This window comes from Spodoptera frugiperda, chromosome 22 (assembly GCF_023101765.2).
Source record: "Spodoptera frugiperda isolate SF20-4 chromosome 22, AGI-APGP_CSIRO_Sfru_2.0, whole genome shotgun sequence".
Classification (NCBI taxonomy): domain Eukaryota; kingdom Metazoa; phylum Arthropoda; class Insecta; order Lepidoptera; family Noctuidae; genus Spodoptera; species Spodoptera frugiperda.
This window is the reverse complement of record NC_064233.1, coordinates 7,459,175-7,483,732: the sequence shown is the minus strand read 5'-3', so window position 1 is coordinate 7,483,732 and position 24,558 is coordinate 7,459,175. Positions and strand designations below refer to the sequence as shown.

General features: G+C 36.7%; 1 protein-coding gene across 1 annotated transcript in view; it reads right to left on the bottom strand.

The window, feature by feature from the left end:
* Positions 1 to 249: 249 nt before the first annotated feature.
* LOC118279989 (aspartate--tRNA ligase, cytoplasmic) overlaps positions 250 to 24,558 on the bottom strand; it is a 169,257-nt gene continuing 144,948 nt past the window's right edge. Inside the window, exon 14 of the mRNA XM_050702621.1 lies at positions 250 to 259. The gene's annotated coding sequence lies outside the window, so the exon portion shown is untranslated. The remainder of the gene's footprint in view (positions 260 to 24,558) is intronic.

Genomic DNA, 24,558 nt, shown 5'->3' with positions numbered 1-24,558 from the left:
TCTGGTGAACAAGCACCCTTAACCATGAAGCAACGCATTTGTAACGCTTCTGGTGTTTCGGGTGTCCATGGCCGGCGGCGATTGCTTACCATCAGGTGATCCGTCTTCTCGTTTACCGGCTTATACCATAGAAAAAGAGACCCAACGACTTCCAGAGCACACTTGATTATCAAAACAGTTTAACTTAACAAACTTGAATATAAATAATTCATACGTTTAACAATATCTCACCTTTAGCTTCCCTATTGTCAGTCAGTAGCTGAAACAATAACTTTCGGCAACTTGTGTCGGGTAACACTTACACTTATGTTAATTAGACACTAGACAAGTAAACAAACACCAGTGTGTTTTTTATGGAGCTATACAACCTACATAGCTCCGTCCCTCTCGCACTGCTCAGTGATCGACCATTCTGACACAATTGTAATAGCAGACTAAGGCCCCTGATTGTAAGCAATCGCCGCCGCCCATGGACACTTGAAACACCAGAGGCGTTACAAGTGCGTTGCTGGCTTTTTGGGGGTTAGGAATTAAGGGTTGTTGGGGAATCGGGGATTGGGAAGATTGGGTAACCTTATTCACACAACGAAACACAACGCAAGCGTTGTTTCACGTCGGTTTTCTGTGAGGCCGTGGTATCACTCCGGTCGAGTCGGTTCGTGCCGAAGCATCACTCGCACGCATAGAACGCACGAACCGATTTCCACGGTTTTGCATTCGTTGGAAAGGTCTCGGGCTCCGTGAGGTTTATAGCAAAGAAAATTCAGGAAAAAATTAAGAGATAAGCAGGAAAACGGGAAACCCATTGGTTGCGAAACGGAGTTCGCCGGGTTTGCTATTATTCAAATGAAAATCACAACCACTTGCAGATGAAGTACAAATAAGTAGACGTAAAAAATAAGAGAAAATCTAATTAAAATTATTAAAATAAGCTTGCAATAATACAAATGAACACAATCCAAGCGCCGGTGGCTGGTATAGACAATGTGTAAACAGAAACAAAAGAGTATTGAAAGCAAGATGGCGGCTAATGAGCGCGCCGTCACTTCCCGCCTAAATAGCTGTCAAGTGTCAAGAGTTAGGGTGTGGTTGCAATGAGAGCGATCTCTGACTGACTGAGTGACAACTGACTTCTTATTTATTTCTATGGCATTTTAAATGTATCTGTGAAAGGTTTAATTGAAATAAAAATTTTGAACGAACGGTGTAGGAAAACATCGTGAGGAAACCTGGGCTTATAATTTATAATTTTATAATACTTATAAGTTTGAAATCGCCAATCCGCTTTGAGCAAGCGTGGCGATTAATGCTCAAACCTTCTCCGTGTGAGAAAAGGATTTTGGTCAGCAGTGGCCACTTATAGGCTGATGATGATGATGGTGGTGATGAAATGCTTTTACTTTAACTTATTACAAAAGTTGGTTAAAGTATTAGTGTGTATTTTATTAACATAAATCGACGTGAAACAACGTGCGTTCTGTGATTGAGGTTACCCGGAGGCCCAATTCCCCCATTCCCGATCTTCGAATCCCTGATTCCCCAACAACCCTTAAATTCCTAACCCCCAAAATGCCAGCGACTCACTTGTAATGCTTCTGGTGTTTCGAGTGTCCATCGGCGGCGGCGATTGCTTCCTATCTGGTGATCCGTATACTTATTTACCTTAAAAAAGGCAATAAAACAATTCATCCGCTCACGCTACCAATTTCCCCGCTTACAACTGCACCCAGCCTTACACTTGTCAAAATGTCAGCCACAGTTTAGACGTAAACAATAGTTTATGATAAAGAAAGACTAATCTATCGACTTTGTACGCAAATAAATCGATTGTACGACGAATATAATGTAATCGATTATAATAGTTTCGATTCGAGTGAATAATTTGTTGTGTACATTGATCGTGTGGGAGGAATTTTGAATTAAGTTTTATTTGATTTGGTTGTGAACGACTGTGTTGTCACAGACATGATTGCACGGTTGGCGCGGTGGCTGGGCAACTGGCTGCCACGCAACGTGTAGCGGGTTCGATTCCCGCATGGAGCAACTCCTTGTGTGATCCACAAATTGTTGTTTCGGGTCTGGGTGTCATGTGCATGCGAAATTGTATGTTTGTAAACGCACCCACGACACAGGAGAAAATCCTAGTGTGGGGCAAAGTTAAAAAAAATATTGCATTGGGTAGTTTCTTCAGTCAAAAATAAATTATTTCGACTTTTGAATACATTAAAATATTCAAAAATAATCACACTTTCATTCATAGATTTGATGATTTACATAGCTAGTTAATTTTCTAGAAATAAGTCTGCTATTTTACGTAAAATCTGATGACATCATAACACACTTTCATAAAAAAAAATATATATAAAATATTGTTTTTAAAGTTTCAATAAAAGTATTGACTTTGACTAGTAGGAAACTAGCCTATTTCAAAAGTTTAGATACACATTTAATTTTATTTAAATCTCTATTATATCACCATTATGAAATTCACACGAATCTCCAAAAAGAGATTGTAGAATAAAAGAGAACCGTGTCGGTTTGTTGTCGTGTTCGAAGTTCGAATGGCTTCTATTTTCAAATCGTCGTGTGTGGTCCGCGGCGTTTATATGCGCAGGCGCCGGTTAAGGGGGAGTCTCGCTGTTTACAGGAAGTAACGTTTGTAGGTGTAAACGAGTGAAATATTTATTAGTGATCCATGTTTGTTTGTTTGTAAATTGTGATTAAGTGTTTTTGGGCTAATTTTACTGCATGGTTCGCGCGGTGGCTGGGCAACCGGCTGCTGCGTAACGTGTAGTGGGTTAGAATCCACACGGAGCAATTGTTTGTGTGTTCCACAGCTATTGCTTCGGGTGTTGATGTCAAGTGTATGTGAACTTGTATTTTATATACGCACCCACGACACAGGAGGAAATTCTATTGTGGAGCAAAGTTTCAACTCAATTGGCAGTCATCGTAATCAGCCCGTCGTGGTCCACCGCTAGTCTAAGCTTTATTTTTGAAGCCAATCACTGCCACACAGGCATACGGTGTTATTTTGGCTCCATTTAGCTGCTTATTGGATCAGTCAGCCTACTTTAAGTTATTCCCATACATTTATAGCACGTATCTTTCCATATGAAAAATATATCTTAGTTGAACTTATAAGCTACACATAGCTTAGCACTGGTGGAATCGAATGAAAATTATTGGTGGAAGCCAAACGAGGCTTCTGGTGGAAAAGCACCATTGGGCAGAAAGAAAAATACAGATTTGCCTTCCTATTTATATGACTCATAACATAAGTAAGTGGCGAAAGGTGATTGCTCACTGTTTGTCACATTTAATGTGCAACTGTATCCTTTCTTCAGGGAATGCATGTGCCTTAACGAGACAACAGCACACTGACTGGAACGCTCCATATCGCATGCACGAGCACCAGCCAGTACCAGTAGCAAGTACTCAGTATAGCTTACTATCCTTACATACTGACTATCTTACTGTATATGAAAGAAGAAACAAAGATAGTTCATTTGCACCGTTACAAAAAAATATATAGAAAAAACTCAAATAAGTAAATCGTCAACACTTAATGACTATTATAAATTAATTGTAAATTGTGTGCTTTTATTTTAAGGGGGATCATCCAATGACTTCTCTCGTCTTGGGCAAGGCGAAAGGGTAGGAGTGTCAGACTCTTACTGACTAAAAACCATCCCGTTCCTACTCCTGCTTTTCGAGCCGGAGCCCCGGTAACCCCGCTAGGTAGTCCGCAGCTCTGGGTAAATTGTGTGCAAAGTGTAAGATAAAATTAAAAATGATTATGTATAGAAGGTAAAACGGGAAATCCTTTGAACATTACGCTTCCTAGCTTTTTAGGAGAAACTTGGGTCAACAAAACTCGGCCTCACAGAAAACCGACGTGAAACAACGCTTGCGTTGTGTTTCGGTGTATTGCCGGAGGCCCAACTACTCCCTTCCCTCCCAATCCCCGATTTCCCAACAACACCTAAATTCCTAACCCCCAAAAGGCCGACTAAAGACTTGTAACGCCCCTGGTGTTTCGGGTGTAAACCGGCTTATACCATAAAAAACAGAGGCGTTACTAGTGCATTATCAGCCTTTTGAGGGAGAGCGACAGAGACGCCTACGCATAGCTCCGCTGGTGTTAGCGGTTGTCCATGGACATTGGCGAACACCAAGCCATCGTGCTTGGAACACGGCATTTTTGCACCGTGTTAATTACTTGTTATTTTATTTAATTATTTTCTTGTTTCGCCTACAATATAAACAAAACTTTCTTTATTTCTTTTCATAAACACAACAATTAATATGGAATGCAATATATACAAACTTCATAACAATTTGTTCAAAGAAACATTTCATCATTCATTCATATATTCAGTACATATATGTATAAACAAACACACAAACAAACGCGAGCTAAGTAATGGCAGTAAATTGGTAAGCACTAAGTTGATAACTAGTTGGCAATCATACGATATTCAGGTAGCTATTATGTGGTTACAGTGAGGTCATGTTGTGGGAGAGAGCGGGAGCGGAGCGGGAGTACGGGGAATTGGTGAAAAAATTTAGATATCTATAAAATGTTAAAAAAAGCTTGATGTCATCTTATCACCCTTCAAATACTTATTTAAAAAAATCGGGAATTGCTTTCAGATTAAGTGTCGATCTACATTTTTTAAGTCAACCTAAATCCTTTTTCTTAGTCTGAAAGATACTTTGCTGAAAACTGCATCAAAATCGGTTCTACCAAACACGAGATAATCGCGCACTAACATACATATATGTATACATACAGGTCAAACTGACAACCTCCCTTTTTTGTAACATATTGTTGTTTTTGTTGTTAACATATTGTTGTTATGTTTTTTTAACATACATATATGTATACATACAGGTCAAACTGACAACCTCCGGTTTAAGAGAAAGGCTTCACATACAACATACAACCTAGATGTGTAGGTGACCGGAGGCCCAATACCCAAAATGGACGATACCAGACTTACCTCCTCGGGAGTTACTGGGTGACGAAATATCTTCTTCGCTTCACCCCATATATCCGCTCTTCTCATCATTGAAAACGCTACCTTATTCACCTCACTTACAAACAGTATAATTTCTTCGAAACTTTATGAAAAGTATTATGCAAATAGAGACATGTCCTGATACCTAACTTTGTGGACAGTCAACCTCGCTACCATCAAGTTGACTTGCTCTCTCATCACATGACGAATGGGCTTACAGTAAGCCGGTGTAAAATAATACTTACGATGAATTTGGCACGGAAGCCCAACCGCCTTTTTTTTTTAAAAAAAACGTTGCCCCACATTAGGATTTTCTCCTGTGTCGTGGGTGCGTTTACAATCATACAAGTTCACATGCACATGACACCCAGACCCGAAACAACAATTTGTGGATCACACAAAGAGTTGCTCCGTGCGGGAATCGAACCCGCTACACGTTGCACGGCAGCCAGTTGCGCTAACCGTGCAGTCAAACTTGCTCTCTCATCACATGACGAATGGGCCGGCTTAATTGGAGTTATACCACGGCCTCACAGTAAGCCGGTGTAAAATAATACTTGCAATGAATTTGGCATAGAGGCCCAACCGCCCTTTTATATAATCAGCTTATAAGTGGCCACTGCTGACCAAAGGCCTCTTCACGGAGAAGGTTTAAGCATTAATCACCACGCTTGCTTAATGCGGGTTGGTGATTTATAGGCGCCCTTTTTTAGGTTAGATTACGCACTTTATAGATAACCTATTTTCTTGTTTGCCCCTATTCCCGAAAAGTGGTCATATTGACTTGTGTTGCCTGCAAAGTTAACCTCGCTACATCCTTGTTGACTAGTTGACATATTTACCTATGTCTATTGTATGTTTAATTCGCTAAAACAAACATAAACAATAATTTTGCATGTATAACTAAGTAGGTATTGTGACAAGACATAGAATTATAAATAATGAAGTTGTATTGACGATGTCTTGGTAGGGTGCATATGAGTCTACAAGGATTTCTTTTATTCATAATCAAATATGCTATTACATGTTTGACCACGTTGGGAAAAGTTACAAAATGTTTTATACAATGTATAGATCTTTCTAGTTTCCTAAGATAGTCCCTCTAATTTAGAAAGTACCTTTTTATGGTATAAACCGGTAAATGAGCAGACGGATCACCTGATTGTAAGCAATCGCCGCCGCCCATGGACACCCGAAACACCAAAAGCGTTACAAGTGCGTTGCCGGCCTTTTGAGGGTTGTTGGGGAATCGGGGATTGGGAAGGGCCACAAACACTCTCACCACTACTTTTACCGCGGTTATTTTTAGAGCCGTTCAAAAAAGAGACTATACATTTGACAGAGAGTGCTGCTAACTGGTAGCAGCACTCTCTGATGTATCAAATCCTTGCAAACTGCGATCTCTAACCAACCTTCTGCCGCCTACAAGGCTTTTTAAAAAAAAACACTCTTTTTGTCTTGCAAAATATCATGGTCACTCTACCAAAAGACAATACAACGCTATATCGACTTAGGGTGCTTTTCCACCAGAGATGTGCTATGTAACTATGCTACGAAGATATAATAGCTAAGCTATGAAACTATGTGACCGTTTCCACTGATACTAAGCTATGTAGCTGTGTGAGAAATGATGCGTAGCTTAAGTATGCGATGTATCGATAGTAGGGAAGCCATCCATAGCACGCATCTTTCCATATAAAAAACATAACTTAGTTGAGTCCGTTTCCACCAGTGCTAAGTTATGTGTGCCAATGAATATGATTGGTAGAAGCCAAACGCATCCACAGTAACGTAGCATAGCACATCTCTGGTGGAAAAGCAACCTTTTATGTATCATTAAGTTAAACTGCCTATTTACCAATAGGTAGACATAAGCTAAACCTATAGTTTTCCACACATTATCCTCGCTGATTCAGTAAACAATATATCATTATATTCAGTTCTGAAAACTGTATAGTTTCAGCGGAAAATTACACGTTTTAATAATGCAGTTAATTATTGACTGTGAAAACTGAAATGATGTTTAATTTGTTCAGGTAGGTAGTTCGATGTATGTGGTAAATACACACGAAGTGTCATGGTTTTTTTGCAGCAAAGAGTTAAGCAAACATTTTGCATATATTATAATAGTAATAGGTATTCACTTCTTATTTTATGGTATAAGCCGGCAAACGAGCGCATCGCGAGGAAACCTTGACTGAAAATATCTAATTCAATCAATGTTAGCATTAATACTCAAACCTTCTTCCACGTCGGTTTTTATGTGAGGCCGTGGTATCACTCCGGTCGAGCCGGCCAATCACCCATGTAAACAGAGGCCTTTGGTCAGCAGTGGCCACTTATAGGCTCTTAATGATGATGATGACCTCGGGTTCCATTTCGGGGTCTTCCAAAGGCATTTTTGTTTTTTTTTTTAGGTTTATAAATTCTAATTTCAGAAACATGAAGTTTTACCCAGAGTATAGGAATAGACTATCGGCGCATTCCAATAAACTACGGATCGGTAGATGTGCCTAGAGCCGTAGAATTTTGATACATTTTGTATGGAGCTTATGTCAAAATTCTACGGCTCGTAAGCAAATTTACCGATCGGTAGTTTATTGGAATGCCTATAAAACATGGCTCTCACAACGTATCTGGTAAAAAGTATCATAACATGGGCTCTAATCATTCATAAACCATACTTTAATAAGACGATGACAGTTAATCACTTTCAAAATACATAAGATGTCATTTAAATAAATTATAAAAGAAACATCATCACATCACATCACATCACATCACGTAATCACAAAATCAAATACCTCTACGTGTGAACACCACCTAATCATTCACACATACATCTGTCAAAACTGAATGACAGACGCGCGCATACAGATTAAAAAAACCACTCACGATCCTATCGAGCTGTCAGATTTGACAGTTGTAGAAAGGGATGGCGTTATGTGTTGTGTATAGCGCTATCTCGCTCTGCTGTTGACGTTTTAAGGTTATTTTTTTAGTGTTAATGATCACGCTTTCTATTGGTGGTGTAATTAAATTGTTTGAGAATGATTATGTTTTGAGGTTAGCTGTTATTTACTGATGGATTCGTGTTATAGGCTGGATAGGTGTTGCGTTAGACTTTAGAGGCTAATTTGAATGAAATATGATTCTGATATTTGATTTCTATCGTGACTTTTTCCGGCTCGACCGGAGAATCGTCATAAATCCTACATCGCACATTATGAAGTTTACATGCGAATAAATATGGATAGAAAATCCCAACGAACAACAGTTGGACAGAAAGCCCGCCAGGCACGATCACCTCGCCTGGTCGGAGGATCCTCCTTTTCTTAGGGAACTTTACTCTCTGTTTCTTAAAGCGTTTATAAGACTGCTTCTATCATCAATTGTAACTTAAACAGACAATTAAAGAAAGAGCACAAACCAATTGGGTAGTATCCTCGGTCAAAAATAAATTATTACAACTTTTCAATACAATAAAATATTCAAAAATAATCACACTCTCATTCATAGATGAACTGCTTAATTTTCGATTTTTTCTAGCTAAATTTCTAGAAAAAGTCTGCTATTTGACGTAAAAATCTGATGACGTCATAATAGAGTATTTCATACAAAGTTTATAGAATTTAACTAGTAGGAAACTAGCCTATAGCCATTTTACTATATAAACGATAAATAATAATAAATCGGAATTGTAAACGTCAACACGAACCATAAACCATAGACTATTTATCTAACATGGCGTACCGACAGTTGTCAAATTTCCCGCGCTCCGCGTGTCACCCATTTTGGAACCAGTGAGTTTTCTATAATGAATATTGTAAATATACAGATTTCATTGTTTGTGTGTTTATAATTACTGAAGTGATTTGAAAAATTATTGAATTATTAATTAATTGAAATTTTTCAGTGCATGTAGTTTAATATCTAAAAATATTTAAATGAAATTGGACCGAATTTTGATTGATATTTTGGATATATTTTTCATATTATAAGCCGGTAAACGAGCAGACAGATGCCGCTGCCGCCCATGGCCACCAGAAACATCAGGGGCGTTACAAGTACGTTGTCGGCCTTTTAGGGAATAGGAATTTAAGGGCTGTTGGGAAATTGGGGATTGGGATTGGGCCTCCGGAATTCACCCAACGCAAGCGTGGTTTGACGTCTGTTTTCTGTGAGGCCGTGATATCACTCCGCTCGAGCCGAAGCATGGCTCTCCCAGTTCTCCCGCACTTAAATTAACTCAAATTTACCATCCAACCAACCATCCCTATTATTTACCTACTAATAGAAAGCTGATTTTTCAAGGAGTAACCTTAAGCTTATAATTCTACAGGAACGGTACAGGAGCAACTCGAGACAAACATTTTATAATATGTACATACTACGAAAGCGAAACCGCGGGGCAAGCTAGTACGCGTAATAGAATTAACAAAATGTATTAGGGGTTTGTTTACACGTGCGATTAGTCGCGAGTTTTAGTCGCGGGTGCGTTTCTTGGGTCGATATGAATAAATTATTGTGTGTTTTGGAATTGAAGCGGGAATGTATGTGGGGTGAATTGATAGACAGAGGTTTAGGTGGAAAGGCACTGTTTCGTCACTTGTGTAATCACAGAAGTTTTTGGAAACAAATCTCAAAGAAACTTACCTACATTTGATCGCATCAAATACCACTCTTCTGTCTTTTGTTTCATGAAATAATGCGAGATAGCGTGCATTATAAGAAAAAACACGGGTTAAAAACATTTTATTATCATGACTATTTTAATCAATCACTACATAGTATAAAACAAAGTCGCTTTCTCTGTTCCTATTTCCCTTTGTATGCTTAAATCTTTAAAACTACGCAACGGATTTTGATGCGGTTTTTTCAATATATAGAGTGATTCAAGAGGAAGGTTTATATGTATAATACGTGCATAATATATTACCATTGCGCCCATGCGAAGTTGGGGCGGGTCGCTAGTTGGACAATACATATGGAAAAGCATATGAAAAATGCTGATTTGAAAATCAGCATTACACTTATGGCTATACACTTTTTTAAGGGGGGATTTCATTCAATTACTTCTCCCGCCTTGGGTGAGCCGAGAGGGAGTGTCAGACTCTTACTGACTAAAAACCACCCCGTTCCTTCTCCTGCTTTTCAAGCCGGAGCCCCGGTAACTCGCTAGGTAGTCCGCAGCTCCGGGCAGGCTATACGCTATAGCTACGATTTAACCGAAAATAAATTTTAAATTAACCTAATTAAGTCGCAAAATCGCATTTACACACAAACTCTAACAGCTCAAAGCCAAAATGACGTGAATTCAAACCAAAATCTATTTCTTTTGTTCAAAATTCAAATATCGTTCGAAATGTAAACTTACCAATATGAAACGTCCTAACTCTGCTTAATGAAATAGAATAATGAACTTTATTTCTTAACTGTTAAAGGCGAGTTTTCTTTGTCATTGTAATGTTGTAAGATGTTTTAGATAGAAAATTAAAATGTCTTAAGTTCTTTTTCACGAAATTTGAGATTGAGCTTTATTTTGTACGCATTAAAGGTGGGTTTAGTTTGTGAATGAAAGGTGGTTGGGTTGTTTAGTTTTGTTTTATATTTTCGCGTGAGGTTTTCATTGTAAAGGTTGCCTTATTTCGGGCTTGTTAGTGGTAGCAGAGACGGATTTGGATTAACGAAACATTATTTTCACTCAACCTTTTTAACAGCTTTTTTGGGGGACTGGCTGACTGAATGAGTTTTCCCGCTTTAGGCGAGGCGAGAGGGAGTGTCAGACTCTTAGATTTTAGATTTCAGCCATGATCGTCCCACTGCAGGGCAAAGGCCTCCCTAACCTCCTTCCACTCCTCTCTGTTTAAAGCTTTTAGATTTTAGATGTCAAGTTCGTCCCGCCATATTCTTTTGGGTCTTACTGACCTGGTGGTTTTTAACAACCCGGTTCCTTTCGAGCCGGAGCCACGATAAACCCGTCAGCAGCTCCGGGGTTGCTTGACTATATAGGGTTATTTTGACCCAAACTTTTAGTCAAATGAAAAACTAACGCGTTGATATGGGATTTGGATCAAAGTTATCCCAGTCAAAAAATCCAAACCTACTATTACTTACTAATAATAAATTTCCTTCCTTACGGCTCTAAATCCGCCTCTGGCCGGAGTGAATTGGTTCATAGTCCGCTCGTTACCGACTTACTATCGGACAGAACTATCGCGAGTTACTGGAACTATGTAACCTTGTGTAAACCGCTGAAATACTAATCATATAAACCTTAATTTTATTATAACTTTCGTAAGACATACTAAATTAATTATTATGTTATCGGCTTACTCACGTAGTTGTTTGACGAGGAACTCAACTAGTTTCAAGCCATGCTAGAGGCTTATATTTATGAGCAGCATTCCGCGATACACCTAACGCGATACACGAGTAGAACAGTTACGTGAGTAAGCTGATAACATAATAATAATTATTATAGACCTTAGTTATATGTATGTAATATCATTAGAACTTAAAAACGGGATATTTACCATGTTTATTTATGTCTATGAGTTTCCGATATTTCGGCACTGTTGCAAGCGCCATAATCACGGATGAACAAAAACTAATAAACATGGTAAATACATTTAAGTTGACCATGTCAGTTTAAAAACTCATATCGTAGTCACATGGCCTCGTTGGTAGAGTGGTCGCAAGTGCGGTCTCAGGTTCAATTCCCGGGTCGGGCAAAGTATTTCTAGTAAAGAGTACCGATGGAATTTCTTACTCGTTCTTCTCCATTCGAAGCTACACTTTGGAACGAGCGCCTTGCTTTACTGACGGACAATTCAATTTGACGTTCCAAAAGTGCCTAATTTAGGATTATTGAAATAAATGTTTTTGATTTTGGGCTTTTATCGGATTTGCGAAAAAATACTCATTAGTAGCACGGAGTCTGGAATTGTGCCCAGTATATATCAATAGGCTCACCCCCTATTACATGGGACTTATAACAGAAATGGTGAAAAGTGAATATTACACATTGTGCAGTGGCATTACGTGCAGTAATGTATACCTCTGCCTACCCCTTTGTGGATAAACACACACTATAATTCATAGGTTTCATGATCTACTTAATTTTCGATTTGATAAATTAATGATAAATGATATTTATTTTTGCAAATAGGTTACAATGTAACTCTTTTACACGTCAATCTCTTAAATAGCTAGATGAGGCCGGCATTTCCTATCGGACTACTCTGAGAAGAAATGCCGAAACAAACTCAGAGGTCATAGTCTCTTTTAAAGTGCAGATTTAGCTAGCTAATTCCATTTAGAAAAAAATCTGGCTATTTGACGTAAAACTCTGATGACGTCAAAAGTATTTATTTGCACTCTCAATCTGACAAAAATAACATCTACCCATTTATTATACATACATACAAACATACATATTACATAGCAAAGATTCGCCCACTCATAAATAACGGGCCACAAAGCGAGTGGCACCGGGGCGGTGTATTAGTATACCATTGTGGACACACCTGGCTTCTCCCATGTAGGGGGACCGTGCTATGTTTGTGATGAGAGACTGTCCTAATATACTTATGATTTAGTTGTTAGATATAACAAGGCTATATTAATTTATCCTTATTATGATAGAACCGTATTTATTTACTATTTGATGCCCGCAGCTTCGGTCGCTTGTATTAAAGAATTCGTGACTTCATTTTCTAAAACAAAAGTAGCCTAAGTTACTCCTTAGTACATCAGCTAATTGCCAATAAAAGTCCCGTCAAAATCGGTACAGCCATTTCAGAGATTTGCCAGAACAGACAAACAGATTTTTTGGGTTCTGTTTAGATATAAATAAAATTAAATGTCTCAGTTTTGGGTGAAAACCAACTTACAAGGGTCACACCTGGGACTTATAACACAATTAATGGTGAAAAGTGGGTGTACATCGTATAGTGGCTTCACATGGCGTAATGTGCGCCTCTGCCTACCCCTTCGGGGATAAAAGGCATTACGTTACTTTACAAACATAGGACATAGACAAATAATTACCTAGTTAAAAAAAAATTGCAACGTCACGCCTTTTATCCCCGCAGAGCAGAGGTGCAATGTACACCAACTTTTCACCATTTGTGATATAAGTCGCATGTAATAGGGCGAGCATATTGCCATATACTAGACACAATTCCAGACTCCGTGCTACTACTGAAAAATTTTCGATAAACCACGAGGAACTCGACTAGTATCAGCGCGACAATCGCCGCGTCGTGTCGTCGAGAAATGCTGCTCATGAATATGAGCCTCTAGCATGGCTTGAAATTAGTCAAGTTCCTCGTCAAACAGTTAGGTGAGTAAGCCGACAACATAATAATAATAATCAATTTAGTTTGTCTCAGGAAAGTTATAATAAAATTATAAGTCTAATAACAAAAAAAAAATCATAGTCACCCCACCTCACCCCCCAAAATGGCGGTCTCACATTCTATAATCTGTGGAACATTTTTCTTAATCTATTTCCATCAGCTTACTGGGCGCGCCTCTAATGGTTATCATTACAATTTCCGATATTATACCCCACTGACGACGCGGTGTTTACATGATTTCTCATATACAACGTGTAACAAAAAGGGGGTATACATATCAATAAGGTATTATCCTACTAGTCAAATTCAATACTTTTATCGAAATGTCAAAAACTATACCTTTATATGAATTTTGTAAGAAATTGCAAATTATGACGTCAAATTTTTTTTGCCTCAAATAGCATACTTATTACGCAAAAAATAGCAAGAAAAATTAAATAAATAAGTATATCGTCAAATTAATGAATGAAAATACGATTATTTTGGGATATTTTATTATATTGAAATATCAAAATAATTTATTTTTGACCTAGGAAACTACCCAATTGCACGGTTTCTAAATAACATATTTCATTTCATTCACTTTGACTGAATATTAGTTTTACATTATTCTCACATAATAATTGAAGCAATCGAAACAATGTAACCAAGAATTGTATTGTGAATCTGATTGAAAAAGGTAACCTATGGAGTTTCTTGCTATTATATTCAGTTTCTTGCTAGCTGCAACTAGAGGACTGACCGACAGACAGACGTTATTAATATTGGTATTTATATTTGCTTTGACGTTCAAAAGTGCCTTCCTGGTCTATTTGAAATAAATAATTTTGACTTTGACTTTGACATAACAAACGATACGAGAAGGGTTTTTTAAAATGTTTTCATGGTATCAAGTAATGATTTTTTCCAATACTGATGCACGCGCCGCCGCCGCGCGAATCATGATTAGGTAGACAGGTACTAGGCAATCAGATTTACAGAAGAAATGTTTCGTAATTTCGTAATTTATCGTAATACTAGCAAGTGATCCCTGTAGTGTTGTGACACGTTTGTATGAATTATAAATAAAATCAGGAACCACGCGACACCAAGTATTTGGTATTTTTTTTTTAAACGTATTTTAAGCTGAGACTTCGTTTAGAGATTCTATTCAACCTGTATTCATCAGCGCTTCTTGATGTATAATTGTATATGGGTATTTTGTTACACACTGTATACGTGATATTATGTACATATATACTTATAGTAATTAGTTATTATGTTCATAATTATATGTTAAAAGTAAGGTGACTGTTGCTTAGTGTCAATTGAGGATATGATTGATTATTGATTATAATACCTTAGTTGGTTTTCCTATAATGATAAATGATATTTATGTCTGTAAATAGGTTATAAAATAACACTTTTACACGTCAATATTTCAAATAGGCCAATATTAAATAATCCGGCCTCATTATAAAATAGTCAATATTTATAATGAGGCCGGCATTTCCTATCCGACTACTCTGAGAAGAAATGCCGAAACAAACTCAGAGGTCATACATAGTCTCTATTAAAGTCCAGTCCAGTATATGAAGAAGAAGGATTACAAATATTACAGGACATACAAAATTACTCCACGTCACAACAAGACCTATTAAAAAAAATATGGCATACTTTATTTTTAACACCTTCATATGAAAAATCTGCTATGAAAATAGGTCGGGAACGAACCCGCTACACGTTGCGCATTAGCTGGTTGCCCAGCCAACGCGAGAACCGTGTAGTCTATTCTCTAAAAAATATCTTATACTAACCTGCGCATTAGTAGCAGTGCGACAATCGCCAGGGATTAAAGGAGTATCGTCTTTTGGGGATTAAAGGACTCACGTTAATAAAATAAGATTTCATCTCGTATCTTTCAATACGCTAGTTTCCTACTAGTCAAATGCAATACTTTTTTCGAAACGTCAAAAACGATGTTTTCTATGAAATACTCTATTGACATCACCAGATTTTTACGTCAAATAGCAGACTTATTTCTAGAAATTATGCAAGAAAAAATCGAAACTTAAGTAATGAATGAGAGTGTGATTACTTCTGAATATTTTATTGTATTGAAACGTTGTAATAATTTATTTTTGACCGAGGATACTACCCAATTCCTAAGATTGCACGCAGAATCCACGGGTGCCATTAGCTAGAGATGCACGCTACACATTACAATATTTTATTAAACAAACCTTTTAACTTTGATACCGAAAACGTATTAAAATATCCTCCATATTTAATATTGTCAATGTGAGTGTATGTTTGAGTGTTTCAATTCCTAAACTGTTGAACCGATTCTGATGAAATATTGTAGATTTGTTATCCTAAGACTAAGGACGGTTTATGTATTATTTGTAAAAATTATTATTCGATGACTATCTTACTCGTCATGTGATCGCAAGTGTGACTGTCGAGAAAGGTGTCCCGGGTTTGACTGCCGAGTCCGGATAATTTGTTATGTGGATTTTTTTACTTGTTTCCAAACTGGTCACTGCTATACCCGTTAAAAATCATGCATTGGCTTCTCCTACCTTAAGCCAGGCGAGAGGGAGTGTCAGACTCTTACTGACTAAAAACCACCCCGTTCCTACTCCAGATTTTCGAGCCGGAGCCCCGGTAAACTCGCTAGGTAGTCCGCAGCTTATACGCAGGACCTGGAATTGCGCCCAACGTATACCTAATAACATGAAGCTTTATGGGATTCATAGCATACTTAACTAGAAGAGCGAAGTGGATATGACATAATGTATCCGCCCAAACATCAAATATATAGTTTACAAAACCCAACCAAAACCGTTACAAAAGGCTTGTTTAAAATAATTATCACATGCCGATCGTAAACATATTACAATAAAAGAAAATATTATTCGAAAACATGAAATAATAACAAAACAAAATCTTATTTAAATTCAAAAGTAAAACTACGTCGAAAAATATATGACTCGATTAAAACATTATTAATATCTGTGTCCCTCTCTAACTTATATCACCATCTCTCTCTGACATCGTTTTGAAAATCGAACGCGGCATGAGTGCATGAAATTAGTGGCTCTTTTCCCGCCGAGTGATTTAACTTTTTTTTCTGTTTTCGAATATGGAACGCAACGGACGCCATGTTGTTTCGAGTTTTTTTTTTAATTAACCAAAAGTTTTGAAACATAGGTCTTTGGGTTTTACGGCGCAGTCGGTAGTGTCATTTGGGGATGATTGCTTTGTTGTGTATAGGGGGATTCTAAAATGAATTGAGAGGAGATATTTTAAAATATCAATTGGTCGAGTGGTCACACGAATATATCTTATTTATTTAAGTTATTTTTAAGTTGTAAGTAGGTATTTAGTTATAATAATAATTATTATTTAGTTATTTTCATAATTTACTTATTTCTCGCTTTATTAAACGGGGTAGGCAGAAGTGCACATTACGACACGTAATGTCGCTATACAATGAACTTTTCATCGCTTGTGTAATAGGTCCCATGTAATAGGGGCGTGAGCCTATTGCCATTATACTGGACACAATTCCAGAATCCGTGCTACTACTTAAAAATATTCGAAATACCGAATAAAAGCCCATAATACTTTGCCCGACCCGGGAATCGATATGTAGGACATTTAGTTATGTAGTATAGTTGCAGATATACATACATATTATATGTACTAAATCTAAACCACAACCACCTATAATACTCGTATATTGTGAAATTACTCAATACGCATTTCCATTGCCTATTGAGCAATCCATTGCTGTAGGTGTTTCAATTTCATACAATCATTATTTATTATTTTATTGCTGAAAATAAACTGCAGGGCAAAGGCCTCCCTACCCTCCTTTCAATACAGTACATTATTCCTTTTAACATACAATCATAGGTAAATAATTTTCTGTGGACCTACGTATGTTACAAATCAATGCAATTTTCTTTTGTTATTTACTATTGTGCAACTCGTACTTACTTATGTAAAAGGCGAGGAGAAATATTTTATTGTTTTAGTTTATTGGTTAAAATTTCTATGTTTTCGATTACGACATGGAATCATTTAAATACTCTTTTGTATGCACCACCAAATATTATTCCGTGTTAACCGTACTCCCTATGGTCCGATTCCCGGGTCGGGCAAAGTATTACTGGGCTTTTATCGGTTTTTCGAATATTTCTCAGTAGTAGCACGGACTGGAATTGTGTCCATTATATAGCAATAGGCTAACCCCTTATTACATGGGACTTATAACACAAATTGTGAAATTTGAACCAAAAAATGTGCACCTCTGCCTACCCCTTCGGGGATAAAAGGCGTGACGTTGTTGTAGTATAAAATAAACTTATTTTATTTTAAAACGATATTAAAGAAACAACACGCTGTACACAAACACATGACGATTAAGAAAATCCTTATATCCCAAAAAATGTTGGTTGTTATTAAGTTTTTTTTCTCTAAAACTCGACAGACGGCAGATGGCGTTGAGTTAGTTTCTTTTTTTTCTAAAAAAAAGCACCCGAAACACACAATATTAATTGCCCAACCAAGATAGAGTGGGCAAGATCCCTTAATACGCCGTAAGAAGATTAAAATCTCAAGTTTTATGTATTTTTAATAGATAAACCAAACTCATTTGGTACCTATTTCATTTGTTTTAAGGATTAGATTTTTTTGTTTAGTTATTTTGGTAGCACCTGTCTAGATACTGATTTGAGAATGTTTTTTTTTTCTATGAACCGAAATAAATATATCGATCAATCCAAAATTTTGATAAATCAAGATTTAGATTAATGATAGAAATTCAACAAAACTAAGACTAACCGGATCTCTAAAAACATCTATTTTTTTTGCATATGGTATAAGCCGGTAAACAAACGGACGGATCACCTGATAGTAAGCAATCGCCGCCGCTTATGGTCACTAGAAGCGTTACAAGTGCGTTACCGGTCTTTTGGGGGTTAAAAGACCCAAAAACCTCATCAAACATTGTCCCTATCACGACAACCTACATTTAACCTAAAATACCGACATATCACCTTAACAAATTCTTCGAAAAATCTCCAAACCGACCTACATAGCACTATAAACCAGTATATTACTAAGAAATCCATTTAGTACCGGCTAACGACACAAGAAATTAAGTTTTTAAAACCCGACTTGAGACGCGTCGGAGCTCTCAAACTAAAATGGCCGCGTCGAAAATGTATTTTTTTTGGTCTCCCCGCCATAATTATATGGTAGATTTTTTGAAATAGGGTCGTTGGGAACACGGGTGGGAATTTCGGATGAGCTTTTTGGAGATTTTCGAGTTAATATTTTAGTTTTCGAGTAAAGGAAGTTTGAATATTGACTGGAAGAAAATGCCAAATTGGCATTAAGTTCACCTTTGTATAATGTAAGTACATAAAAAGTAAAAAATATATATATAATTATGAGACACTCTCGTACTATAATATATCGATTAAATCAATATATCAATTAAATATATCAATTATAGGTATTTTTAGCTATAATAGGTCTTGCAATATTCCTATCATTAGAACTTGAGACGGGATATTCACCATGTTTATTTATGTCTAAGTATGATCAAGCGCCATGATCACGGATGAACTCCAAAAAATTTGTATACCTATGCTATACACTCCATATGCGTGTGGAGACAGATTTGCTCGTAAATATCGGTGTCAGTTTAAAATACTTACAATAATCGTCATTATATTCATCAGGTATTAAAGGCCGATAGATTAATTTATGTAGGTAAAGCCTGTAACAACAGAAGAATCACTTGCAAGTTAAAATCTTTTTAGTTTTCATCCATTTCTTGATGAACTACTTATTGTTCCAATTAAGTCAACAAATTTTAATTTCGCTGTAAATTAGATTTACTCAATACTCCTACTTAGTAAAGTACTCAAGATATCTCAACTCTAGTCCCCAAGATATAGGATTATCCTAGTTTGGGGACTAACGATACACTAAAATTAAACAAATCGTGATATAGTATAATACCATGATTGTGAAGCTCATTAATAAAATTCTTATTCTTATTCTACACTTTATTTTATTAGTGAAAATCCTCTATACCTAAGCCTTGCGAGGCTACATTAATAAGTACTGGTAAATCATTTTTCCTTCTCACCTACCAAAACCGATTTCAAAAGCCCAAGTAATGTAATAAAGATTTCTGTGTTTAATCATCATAAATAAAAATAAACATATCTAAATAAAACACAATAAAACAAATAAATAAATAAAAAATATTACTATATTATGACAACCATTAAAAAAATACACGCCGTATACAAAAACAACGCACGGAACGATTTGAAAAAATAAGAAAAATTAAATTCTTTATTCTATTTTCAAAATGAGGTCGAATTCATAAAATCTATGAGTTGGCAGCCCTGTATGTGTGTGAGCATAAAACTTGTGATAGTGTGAGTGTTTGATTGATGTGTGGGTTCCGTTGTAAATAATTTCAAAGGGTTTGATTTTAATTATAACATTAAGTTTTCTTGTTAATAGACACTTAAAAGAACGGGTCTATGAATCAGAATGAAAATATTAAGGGACTCTGACCACCACAGATGGGGCCCAGTAGGGCTGAGGTCTGATCCGGAGCTGCGGACTACCTAGCGGGTTTACCGGAGCTCCAGTTCGAAAAGCAGGAGTAGGAACGGGGTGGTTTTTAGTCAGTAAGAGTCTGACACTACCTCTCGCCTCGCCCAAGGCGAAAGAAGTCATTGGATGATTTTCCAACCTCAAAAAAGGGACTCTCATCCCTTTCTCCATAGTTGAGTAAAATATTATTGGGTTTTTGATTGATTCACATCGTATGATAGATATCCGGCAGAGTGCATTTGATCCAGCCCCATTTTTACCGCAAATGTAAGTGTGAAAGAGCCCACTAAGAGAGAGCTAAGAGAGTGGGAGCGACGATGCGGCGGCATTCACTCTGCAACTCGAGTTACTACTAGTCGAGTTCCTCTTCAAATAATTACGTGGGTAAGCTAAAAACATAACAATTAATTTAGTATGTTAACGAAAGCTATAATGTAAACATTTTTAACACGACAGGAAAATACTATTCCGCACATAATTGAACCAACGAAACAATGTAACCTAGAATTGTATTGTGAACATGATTGAAAAAGAGTAACGTATGGAGAGTTTTGCTCGCTCTTCTCCATAGGAATCTACACTTTGGAACGAGCAAATAGAGCAACTAGAAGACGAACTGACAAAATTAAAGTTTTAATATTTTGTTTGACGTTTAAAAGTGACTTTTAATTAAAATAAATTATTTTTACTGTGAGTTTGTTTAAATAACGGACATTATAATAACGATTGTGAGACATACTAAATTTTCTAACATATTATTGGAGAAAGGCTTTACTTGCTTTACTACTTACTTAATACTTCGAGCCTCAGTCAGACGCGGCGACGTCGCGCAGACGTAACTCAGTAACCGCGTCTGCGCACGCTGCTCATGATGAAGAGTCCCTCTGTGACTCGAAACTAGTAGAGCTTTTCTCCATTAATACACGTGAGTAAACCGTGATTTTTATTTAACGAACATTGTTACAAAAATATAAAATAAGTATTAAATAGGACAGCTGTCAACATATTTTGTATTGCCAATTCATACTTTCATAAAGTTTGCAATGTCTACCCTATATAACAAACTTGTCCCCAATAAAATTACATGGATATTCATAACTAGGGAACAAACAGAGGGTCAATAAAGGAATTAACTTATTTGTTTCCTCACTCAAGCGATAGGGGTCGCCTCTGTTAGTGTAATTCAATTGAATTGCAGTTGCTTCAATGTATGTCACTTAATATTATGTTGATGGACTTTTCCACCAGAGATGTGCTATGCTACGTTGCTGTGGATGCGTTTGGCTTCATTGGTACACATAGCTTAGCACTGGTGAAAACGGACTTAACTAAGCTATGGTTTTTTATATGGAAAGATGCATGCTATGAATAAATGGCTTCTCCCTACTTTTGATACATTGCATACTCTTCCTTGCATAAAAATCGATTTTTTAAATTTTTTTTCAGAATTTCTGTAAATATTCGGATTCATTGATTTCTGTCCTAAGAAATTTCAAGTAAAAAAATATATTTTTGGCAATCACAAATACACTCAATTTTTCTATACTAGTATTTTAAAGCTGAAGAGTTTGTTTATTTGAACGCGCTAATCTCAGGAACTAGTATTCACAAAAAATAAAATTAATCAATAACTCCTACCTACATAATATTCTACGGGCACCTATTATATACCTATCTATATTTTATTAGACAACCAATACAAAATCACATAATCAAGCCCACACTAACAGAAAAATAATGGCCACAGTAATTAACAATCCACATTTAAGAGAACCCTAAATCTTCTCAAAAGCCTATATAATCAAAGCTTCAAATTAAAAAAACAAATCCCTGCGCATAAATTAATAACGTCATCCCATAATATTCATTAGCCTTTAAAAATAGAACGATCCCCCCTAAAAGAGAGAGATAGAAGACATCTATAAAATCGAAACTCTATTACATTTGTACTGACGGGAAAGAGATAGCGATAGTTTTCGTTGTAGTCTTTGAAGAGAACAGGTACCGCGTCATTGGCTAATATTTCCCGCGCGCAGGGCGTCGCCTGTTTCCCGCTATAAATTGAGTTGTTGACACATTGATAATGAGGTTATGTTTTAATATTTATCCGTTGTTTTTTTCTCTCGCGCGAAATTATAAGCTTGGGGAAAATAATTATTGTTATGATTCGAGTTTTAATGAACTGCCTGTGTGGTCCATTCTCTGGTTGCTTGTAATAATTAAATTGTTTCGGTTTTGCTGCAACGGCTACGTGTAGCTGCCATTACTTATTCAAATTTTCATAGCTAGCTACATTTTAGATGGAGTGTAAAACTTTACGCAGTTGCCTTTTTTAAATGTCCATTGTTTGAATTTGTTGTTGGTTAAAACGTACGGTTAAAGTTGCGTGGTAAAGTTAACTATTCATTTTTAGTATGTTTTGTGGTTGAAAATATATTTTTGAATTATGCAATGTCGTTGATTGTGTGGGGTTTAGTTTAGAGGTGTTGCATGAAACAAGGAGGTTGAGGAATGGTATGGTACGTCGTTTTAAATGCTTTATAATGGATTTTTTTCACCTGATGGTAAGCAATCGCCGCCGTCCATGGACACTTGAAATACCAAAGGCGTTACAAGTGCGTTGCCGGCCTTTTGGGGGTTAAGGATTTAGGGGTTGTTGGGGAATCGAGGATTGTGAAGATTGGGAAGGAGGATAATTGGGCCTACCGTAACTTCTTCGGCACGAATGGGCCGGCTCAACCGAAGTAATACCACGGCCTCACAGAAAACCGACGTGAAACAACGCTTGCGTTGTGTGAGTGAGGTTACTGAAGGCCCAATTACCCCCTTCTCGACCTTCCCAATCCCCGATTCCCTAACAACCCTTAAATTCCCGATAATCCTGAGGTAGTTATAACTTAAAATGTCCTAATATGAATACTACATTAAAATATCGCGCAAGGAAAGTAGCCAAGCTACAATTAGCATCTAATTTGAACTCTATAAAAAGCCGCCAACGGCATTCACCTACTTAGTTAGGTAGGTATAATAATTAAGATGATTAGTCTATCTTGAACTCTAGACCAGACTAAATTAGCCTTAATGACCTAGCCATGAAGATATATAGCTTAATATACATATTTAATGGTTCAATTTATTTACAAAAACTAGTTTTTTGATGTGTTAAAATTTATGATAGGTAGGTAGGTAAGTGGCGCGTTGTTGCTTCGCTTATTTAGGTGCTATTTCTTGGCCTTATCAATTAGTTTGTTGATTTCTTCTTCTGTACAACGCTTAGGGTGATTTTCCACCAGAGATGTGCTATGTAGTTATGCTGCCAAGATGATGATAATAGCTTTTTTTTTTTTTTTTGAGGGGGATAATCATCCAATGACTTCTCCCGCCTTGGGCAAGGCGAAAGGGAGTGTCAGACTCTTACTGACTAAAAACCACCCCGTTCCTACTCCTGCTTTTCGAGCCGAAGCCCCGGTAAACCCGCTAGGTAGTCCGCAGCTCATGATGATAATAGCTAAGCTGTGAAACTATTGGGACCGTTACCACTGATACTAAGCTATGTTGCTGTGCGAGGATGATGTATCGATAGTAGAGTAGCTATCTATAGCACGCATCTTTCCATATAAAAAAAAACATATCTTAGTTGAACTCGTTTCCACCAGTACTAAGCTATGTGTGCCAATGAATATGATTGGTGGAAGCCAAACGCATCCACAGCAACGTAACATAGCACATCTCTGGTGGAAAAGCACTCTTATGCTAAAAAAAAAATATCATAGTGATGACATGAATTAGATAAATTCAGTACTATCTACCTTTTTCAAATGATTAAATGGATTTTCATATGTAACCTGTGTGAGAGTTGGCTACAACGCTTCTAATTAAATAAATAAAAAGAATTGATTAATTTTGTGGAAACAATTTAAATATTTTGTATGCGCAAACGCCTACTTACCTAGATTTCAGCAATACTTTTTTATTTAGATATCTTTGACAAAATGATTTAATAAATGTAGAAATATAATCTGTGGTAACCTCATTGACACTGGCTGTCATGACAGACATCGATCTAGCAGACTTTTCCTTTTTTAAATATAAAAAAACAATTATTTAAATCAGAATTATAATGTCATAATCACCATCTAACAAAGACATAGAAAATTATAACTTAAACCAAAGAAGTTAGAGTTTATTTTCCTTAGTCAAAACGATACTAAGTCTATTTAAATCTTTCCGCTCAATTTATTTTTATAGCGTTTCAAAATAAGCTGTAATAGTTCTTCGCTTAATTAAAACGTGAAATAAATCTTCGTTTTGTATGAAAATTTAGTTATTTGGAGTTCCGTTGGCAAAACGACTTCATATAGTTTTTTTTTTACAATAAATTTGACGTGTAAAAAGTACTCTTTTGTAGCCTATTTACAAAAATAAATACATTTTTATAAGAACTTTCCTGAGACATACTAAATTAATTATTATGTTATCGGCTTGGCAGTAGCAACGCGACAGTCGCCGCGTCGTGTGTCGCGGAATGCTGCTCATGAATA